Below are 8,992 nucleotides of genomic sequence, written 5' to 3' on the forward strand. Positions count from 1 at the left end.
ATATTTAATATTAATAATAATTTATTGTGTTTAATTGATTTTAAAATATGGTCATGTATTTTGTAAAATTTTAAGTAATAAGTTATTATAAAGTAAAAGATAATGAAAGTAACAATTCAATTCAAAAATCTCAGATTTAGCAGCTTTACTTTTTTGGCTAGTTGATGTGAAAATATATTGGCAAAATTCATCTTTGTAAATGGTCCACAATAATGGACAATAATTTTAAGATATCATTATCACACTTCATCTGAACTTCCTATAAATTATATAAAGCAAAAACGAAGTAAACACAAACTTAATATATTTCAACATACCGTATTCAATTTCAATGGATAACACCACACAAATGATTCTTGATATTATGCAAGCAGAAGAAGAAGAACATGAATGAGAATGGCTGCTGTACACCTTCATTATCAACGTCAGAGAGTGAATTCTATCCCACAACATGGTGGTTCTATTATGAATCATCGTGTGATTAATCAAAATAAGGAAGAAGGTCATACTAGACTGTATCATGATTATTTTTCTGATACACCTATGTACACGGAAATACAATTTCGTCGAAGATTTCGAATGCGTAGATCATTATTTCTTCGAATTGAGGAAGCAGTTGCAACTCACGATTACTATTTTACTCAGCGAACTGATGTTGTAGGAGTTCGTGGACTGTCATCTCTTCAGAAAATAACAGCTGCACTGAGGATGCTTGCATATGGAACGACAGCTGATGTTGTTGATGATTACGTACGTATTGGTGAGAGTACAACAATAGAGAGTCTAAGAAGATTTGTTAAAGCAATTGTGGAAATATTTGGAGCATAATACTTGAGACGGCCAAATGAACAAGATGTCTCTAGATTATTGGCAGAGAATGAACAATGAGGTTTTCCTGGAATGTTGGGTAGTATCGACTATATGCACTGGAAGTGGAAATATTGTCCAACTTCTTGGCAAGGTAAGTATACAGGTCATGTTCATGAACCAACTATAATATTAAAAGCCATAGCTTCAAAAGACTTGTGGATTTGGCATTCTTTTTTTGGGCTACCAGGATCATTAAATGACATCAATGTATTAGACCGGTCTCATCTATTTGAAGATTTGGCTGAAGGCCGCGGACCTGAAGTGAAGTATACCATCAATGGGAATGAATATAACATGGGATATTATCTTGCTAATGGCATATATCCTTCTTGGCCAACATTTGTAAAAACTATTCTGAAACCTCAAGGTAACAAAAGAAAATATTTTGCAGCTGCACAAGAGTCCATTAGAAAAGATGTTGAGAGAGCATTTGGAGTGCTATAATCTCGATTTGCAATAATTCGTGGTCCTTCACGATTTTGGGATGTTGAAACAATGAAATATATTATGACAACTTGTGTAATATTGCACAATATGATCATTGAAGATGAAAGGGAATCATCCCTTGAAGAAGAACACTTTGATTCGGATGTCGAAATATCAGTTGTTACTAGAATTCGCAATCATCCGAATAATCTACGAGAATTCATACAGGTTCATTAACAAATTCGAAACGTACCCCCTCATTTTCAGTTACAAAATGATCTTATAGAACATCTTTGGCAGATCCATGGCGGTGACATGAATTAAAATTATATTAATCATGTAATTTCTTTTTATATGTTTTGTAATTTACTTTTGATAAGATATTTTCTAAATTAAAATTTTATTTTCTGTTTTCAGAAGCAAATTACTTGAGGTTCATTGATCAGTTTCATAATTACCTTTAAAAATTACCAAATACAAAAACATACCAAAATAAGTACCAAATAACTACATTCATAATACAATCAAGTACCAAATAAGTACCAAAATAAATTCGATTGCATAGTAAGTGCCAAAATAAATTACAAAACATTTTTCAAGATTTTAGCTTTCAAGGCATCATAATATTTTCTTTGATCAGGTAGCATTTTACTAGTATCCATTGCCATGATCGAGGCTTCATAAACTTGCCTTTTACGGTCCTCCTTTTGTCTTTCGCGCTCCTCATTTGCTAAGTGAAGTTGTAATTTTTCTTTTTGTAACTGCATCATCTCCATACGCCTTTCCTTCTCCTCCTTTTGCATTTGCATCATTTCTTTCTGTAACTGCAAACTCATTTTAATAGATTCAGTTCTTAAAGAAGCAACAGCCAATGCATCTTTCTGCATCGATTTAAGAATTTCTAAGCTTTCTCCATCTGATGCTTCATATGCAGTTTTTTTAATTTTCTTTGCAGCTTTTCTTCCTATTGGATGCTCCATTCCTTCTTCAGATTCCATATAGGCAGATTCTGGACTATCAACTGATGGAGAAGATGGCTGATTCTCCTTCATGTTTGACTTATTTTTTTGCCAACGTAGCTGCATATTTTGGTGAATGGCGCAACTCATTTCAATGGTGCATGAAAGGAAATTTCTCCTTCTGTATATCCTCGTACATCATGATTGTCTCTGCAATCTGCCAAAGATTAAGTGAAAATTTGTAATATTGCACTAAAGATTTCACAGAACTTGGGGTTCAGTTCTGCACTAAATTTTGTATTATTGTAATTCTGTAATCTCTGCACTCTGCACATTACTAAATAAGAAGGCTGTAAGGTTCAGAAGGGTTACAAAGGTTGTTGGACTGTGATTATGTCTGCAATGGCTCACTTAACAGACAACTATCAGGTGAGATAAACCATATTTTTAGTATTGTTCATTTACTATGTTTAGTTTTGTGAAGAAACTGGTAATAAAAAGTTCTAGTAAGTGTTTATTATGAAGATTGATGTACATGACTAAATTTAGTAATCTACAACAATGGAGATGCCAACTAAGTTGCAGAATTATTTTCTACATGGCATAGATTCTATCAGAAAACTTAGCAAAAAAAAGTCTTACTGCTTGTATGTTCTCTTTCTTTTTTCTAGACTATACTTTTCTCTTTGCCGATCTTCTATGGACAACAAATAATTCCTCATGCCAATGATTTCAACTAACACAGGAAATGCCTATTTACGATGGCCAATATTTCTTCTCAGAAGTCTTACCTTTTACTTGTTTTGCATTTTTACTTTAATATCATTCAACAATACAAGGACACACATTCAATGCTATACATCATATCTACAAAGCATTAATATAAGACTGTGTACATATTTTCATTCATTGTTTATATATAAATTTACAACTTCAAGTTCACTAACAACAACAGTAAACCAGTACACATCATCTTCTAGATAGATAAGTGGATAATCAATATAGTTACTGTGTTACTGGTGAAGAGGGTCCATTTTGATTTTACAGATGGGAATGCTAAAATATGATGTTAAGCGTTACATATCTGAGCACTCAGTTACATAAGAAAACAGTTTATTGGTCATGCTATATGCTAAAGTGTGATTTACTTTGGAATAAAGGGCCTATTCTGTAAAACAAAGGTTCACTTAAGCACAGATCAAACATGTGATTGTATAAGGTAGATTTTAATCAGCAAGTAAACATGTATTAATGACTTAATTAAATTTTCTATACTCGCCCTAAATAAGAGTGGTAAGTATGTACCTTATTTTGCTCAGTAACACCGCTTTGATTCCTTGAACTAATTTTATTGTAATAACCAATAAACTTGCTTACAGAGGTGTTGATTGTGGACCAGCGGTTACACAACGAGGTATGCGTCCGATCACTTTCAAATGTTTTATTGTCATGAAAATATTTCCAAATCCTAGTCCAGTAAGTCGCCTGTGTCTGGTTATTTCTTTGAACAGGATCCATGCTTATGTTTAACCAAGCGGACAAGAGTAACATATCTCCCTCAATTAAAAAATTCTTTGATCTTCCCCGTTTTGATTTGCTAGGTGCTTGTTGACTATTTTCTTGTGATAAGGGGGTGGTGGAGAGTAAGAAAACTCTCCAGCTTCATTGTATGAACCATCATTTAGTAAGGAAACAAAAGTGTGTTCCATTTCTAATTTATCGAGATAGCCTGCAACAAATTACGTCTAATAAAATTACAAGTTCCAAACTTAAACTATCACCCTTGCCAAAGATAGTACAAATATATAGTGCCCAATTTATACAGGAAGTAAATTCTATTGAAATTCTTTCTGACAATTAATCAAACAGCTGTTGTGCTACCTTTTACTTTAGTTTCATATAAAAAAACACCTTGATAAATTCGACTATAGGAGGTTTCAACAAATCATAGCACATACCGAGTCATAAATGAATTCCGAATTTGATACAAATTAAACAAAAATGAGAGATTGAAAATACATACATGTGCTTGCAAATTATGTGGCGGGAGAAGAAAGTAAACAGCGGGAGGAAAAAAAAGCAGCGCGAGATGATGTGGATAATTGCCTACAAATCTGGAGTCCTTCAACAAATATAGCCAAGCATATCAGAATGGCTATAATTTATGCTAAGGGGTTTAGGCGGTTGAAGAAGAAAAAATTAGAGATATTGGCCATAAGTGATACTGTAGAGTGACAGCTGGTACTTCTTAGCTAAGGGGAAGACCGGTTGGAGATGCTCTTAGTGAATGGATCGCAACTTAGAGAATAAACTAAGTAACAAAGACTTCTTTATTTCTTCTAGTCGCCACTTAGTTTTTCAAGAAGGTATTTTACTCGCAAGTTAGTAAAATTGCTAAGGAAATGTTCCCCTTCCTCTCTAGTCGTCAGTCACAAAGAATTGCAAATTAATTCAAGGCAAAAATACCTTCTGTACGCAAGTAACAAAGAAAATATTCCCAGGGAAGCAAGTTGGCTTATTTGCAAGCTGTTCAATTCAAAATACTTGGATACAAAGAAGCCACGTGTCCTCTTTCTCTCTCTACTCAACCTACCAGCTATATAATCACTCAAGAAGCATATTGGAAAAATAACTTCTCAAGCATTTTTATAAGCGAAACTCTGCAGAATTTTATTCTCGGAGAAGAGTTCGATTTTATTTATTGAAATTACGGAGAGAAGTGTTGCTCAATTTGATTTACACCATTAAAGTCTTACATCTTGATACACTCATCATTTATAGCTTCTTTGTGTGTATTGATTATCATTTGTTAAGAGATATAGATCTTTAGAGCGATAAAAAGAACCCTAGAGTGATAGCATATTGTATTGGTTCTTTTTATACTTATTTCTTCGAATCATTTGTATTCGGAGTTGTAAGCAAATCCTTTTGGTATTTATATTTTGAATAAAAGCATATATACCCAGAAATCTTTGTGTTTGTTTATTTCATTTTACAATTTTAATATTCGTTGCATTTAAGAGTGAAAAACAAAGAACATACATTCACCCTCCCTGTATGTACCTTTTGGACCTTACGGCATATCATCTACATAGACCTCCATGGTCTTCCAATAAGATCCTTAAAAATCTTATTCACCAATCTTTGAAAGGTTGCTCCTACATTCTTGAGACCAAATGCCATAACAAGATAACAAAAAATGCTGAAGTCAGTGATGAATGATACCTTCGGGATGTCATCTTTGTGCATTTTTATTTGATTGTAGCCACTAAATCCATTCATTAAACTCAGCATCTTGTGCCCCTGCAGTGACATCTATCAATGTGTCTATGTTTGGGAGAGGAAAATAATCCTTTGGGCATGCATCATTTAGATCATTGAAGTTAATGCACATCCTCCATTATCTATTAGCCTTTTTTAACATTACAGGATTTTCCAACTATTTCGGGAATTGTATCTCCTCGATAAAACCAGCCTCTACACTATGCCATAAGTGGGCTATTGTAATGCCTAAATGGTGTTATAATAGGCCCTAAAAGTGTTACAATAGGTCTATTGTAACACCAGGGGGCGTTACATATACGAGCATTATAATAGACACCCTAATGTAACACCGCACTGATCTATTGTAACAGAGAGGAAAACGTTACAATAGGCGCCTACTGTAACACTAACAGACCCAAATGTAACGCAAAATGAGTGATACAATAGCTTGATCAAAATTGCATAAGTGGGACCCACAAGGTTGGGTCCCACAACCTATTGTAACAGTCTGTTTTATCTATTGTAACACCAATTTTTTGTAATTAAGCAACACTACCATATGTAATATAACACTATATGTAAACATATATTACACTAGAATAGTCAAATGTAACGATCCCATATATAATTAATAAAATATTAAATTTGCATACATGAGTCTCAATTTTTCGAACCAAACTATTAAGTAACAGTCTCAATCTCCAAACCATACCACTATATAAGAGTCTCATCTCTAACTGCGATAACTACAACATAAAATCCAATCTATCCTTGGATAAGAAAAAACTGCTCGTCGACTATCCTTTAATATGAAATTATACAAAATAACCAGGCAGGGAAGCACTTTTTGCCCTTCTACACTTCCTGATCTGAATACAAAATAACCAGCATAGAGCTACTTGTTCTCCCTCATTCACCATTCCTTGCTCCTGTACACAAGTCACACCAAATTGCATAAGAATTAATACAAAATGCATTTTAGACTTAGACAGGGGAAATGCGAATTTTGCAATAGATGCTTGCTATGCGAATTATATTAAAATATACTAAAAGAAAAACAAGTAAGAATCACACACAAAACTTATTTAATTTGGAAGAGGCTACCTACTCTTGGCAAGTCCTTCCTCCAACAGTATATCCTGAAGGGGAATCCGAGTAAGCTCATCATCTCCTATTTCAAACAACCGTACAAGCTTAAATAAATAAACAAAAATACTATTTAAATATCAAATTGTTGAGCCAGATTTAAGCTCAAAATCAAAACTACAACTAACCATCTACTCAAAATCTTGTAGTTTTTAATTCACAAAAAATATCTGAAACACCTAAGAAAGTTTAACAAAGTAGCATAGGATATAATCTAATAAATTGGTAAAGCTGGTGATTGACATGCTATACCAAAATGATTTAATTAATACACTAAACCGAGTCATCAAACTAAACAAAGGAACAAGAATCTAATCACATCCAGAAGAAGTATACCTGATCAGGCTGAGCAACATCTGAAAATATAACATATACCATTCCAACAAGCATATGATACTTGGCTGGATGTCTAGCATCCTCAATAATAGGTATAACATTAGTACGTTTCTTTGCCATATTAACCAAATCCCTACCACTCCTATTAGAAAACTCAAGAGCATACACTACTCCAGACTACAAAAGAGTAGGACATAAAAGTTAAGTATTAATCTGTAAATTCTATTCTATAAAGAGAACAAAACAGTAACTATTATTGAAAGGACTACTTACACGGCCAACGAGATCATACATTCTATTCCACAGTATATGAATAAGTACACTGCAGCGATGATACATTCTATGACTTAGACTTATTTGTGAATGTAGCAAAATATCATAATACACAATTTACTTATTTTATCTCCTTCCCAGTTAAGTAACAGGCATATTCTTAAAATGGTCCGGCTTTTCTTTCCTGGGACTTTATTTTGTATACGAGGATATGGTAAAATTCACATTTAGTTGCCTTGTGCAAATCAAATGAAAAAATGACAAGAACAAAAGACAGAGAAGAAACCAGGAAAGGTTTCTCTAAATGGAAAAGACTGTCATCTTCTTTTACATACCTTTACTTTCTGCACTACTAAAACATTCCCAGATTCCCAGTTAACTGAGCTCGATATGTACTGGATAACATAAATTTCTGGAACTTGTCCCTGTTGTTCAAAGTATATTGAATCTCCTAACTTTGAGACCGATTCAATTCCTGATCAACAAAGGGGAAACACATAAATCAACACAATCAGACAAAGGAAAAAAAGCCATGCAACTGATAATAGAAAATATTACAAGTTTTCATATAAAAAAATAACTGATAGTCTGATATAATAAATACATAAACCAGAACAGAAGAACTCACCTCAAATCCAAATTTTCCACCAAACACACTGTTTGGCTCCTATAGTATTTCCAACCTCAATTTTTTTGCTTCTTCAGTAATTAACTCGGCAACTCTGTTCTTCTGTAACTTTGTCATCAGAAAACCCCTATTTATAGAAGTATAGGGCTATCACCTTATCCTCAAGAGTGTGAATAGGTACCTGTCACAGTAGATGAACTAGACAATTATCCATATTCACAAGGATGTGTCAATCACATGCATATTATTCAACAGTAGAATTAAACCTTGAATCTCAACATGCCTCAAGATATCCAACCTCTGTGCTCCATATGTGGATGAAATCTGCCAATACACAAAAATAGTTACAATATGATATGCTCTATTGAATCCACACAATCATACCGGAACTTTATAAACAATTATGACCCACCAATCCTGGTACATATCTTTGTATTGTAGCTTACATTGTAGTATGCCCAATTGCACTAACCTACAAGGTATATAATTAGCATGACTTAGTTGCAAACTTGATTAGTGTGAACTTGAAAACAATCAACACATAAAGGTACAATTTGTTTTTATTAGCATGACTCAGTTAGCCCAGGTGACATTCTCAATTTTGTCTAAATACACTGTTAATAGGTGAGTAAAGTTAGATTCAGTCATGTGTTTTTGCCCACCTTGTAAATATAATCTTCATCAACACGTATACACTTAATATATAAATAATTGCAGGGAATACAGTTGATAAAATAGTTTCCTATTATTTTTTTATCATTTAATATTGTATTTAGAATCTAATATTATTTTTAATATTAATTTTAAATCAAATACTATTGGATCATTATATTTTATGTTCTTTTGAAAAATATTAAGAGCTCTGAATATAAATATAGTTATTTAGTCTTTAATACTCAATTTTTATATCCCTTTCTAAGGATTTTTTAAGTTATCACAATACATAAATTTTCAATAGCTAATATCTACTTCAGGCTTAAAATTTGAGCCCGGGGGTTCTAAAGAACTGGGACTGCCCCAGAGCATGACAGGAGTACTGTTTTTTGATATACAAAATTATTATATGTTTTTAAAACATTCAAGTTCTCAG

General features: G+C 33.1%; 1 long non-coding RNA gene and 2 pseudogenes across 1 annotated transcript; 1 reads left to right on the forward strand and 2 right to left on the reverse strand.

Moving 5' to 3' along the window:
- The first annotated feature begins 396 nt into the window (after window positions 1–396).
- Window positions 397–1,533, forward strand: LOC141690660 (uncharacterized; annotated as a pseudogene).
- Window positions 1,534–6,228: 4,695 nt separating this feature from the next.
- Window positions 6,229–8,228, reverse strand: LOC141689618 (uncharacterized). The gene is made up of 5 exons (XR_012562450.1): window positions 8,169–8,228; window positions 7,903–8,083; window positions 7,610–7,749; window positions 6,624–6,690; window positions 6,229–6,448 (listed from the first exon to the last, which is right to left on the reverse strand). It is a non-coding gene; the product is annotated as an uncharacterized LOC141689618 (long non-coding RNA).
- Window positions 6,614–6,693, reverse strand: LOC141694474 (small nucleolar RNA snoR60; annotated as a pseudogene).
- Window positions 8,229–8,992: the final 764 nt, after the last annotated feature.

This window comes from Apium graveolens, chromosome 10, assembly GCF_009905375.1.
Source record: "Apium graveolens cultivar Ventura chromosome 10, ASM990537v1, whole genome shotgun sequence".
NCBI lineage: Eukaryota > Viridiplantae > Streptophyta > Magnoliopsida > Apiales > Apiaceae > Apium > Apium graveolens.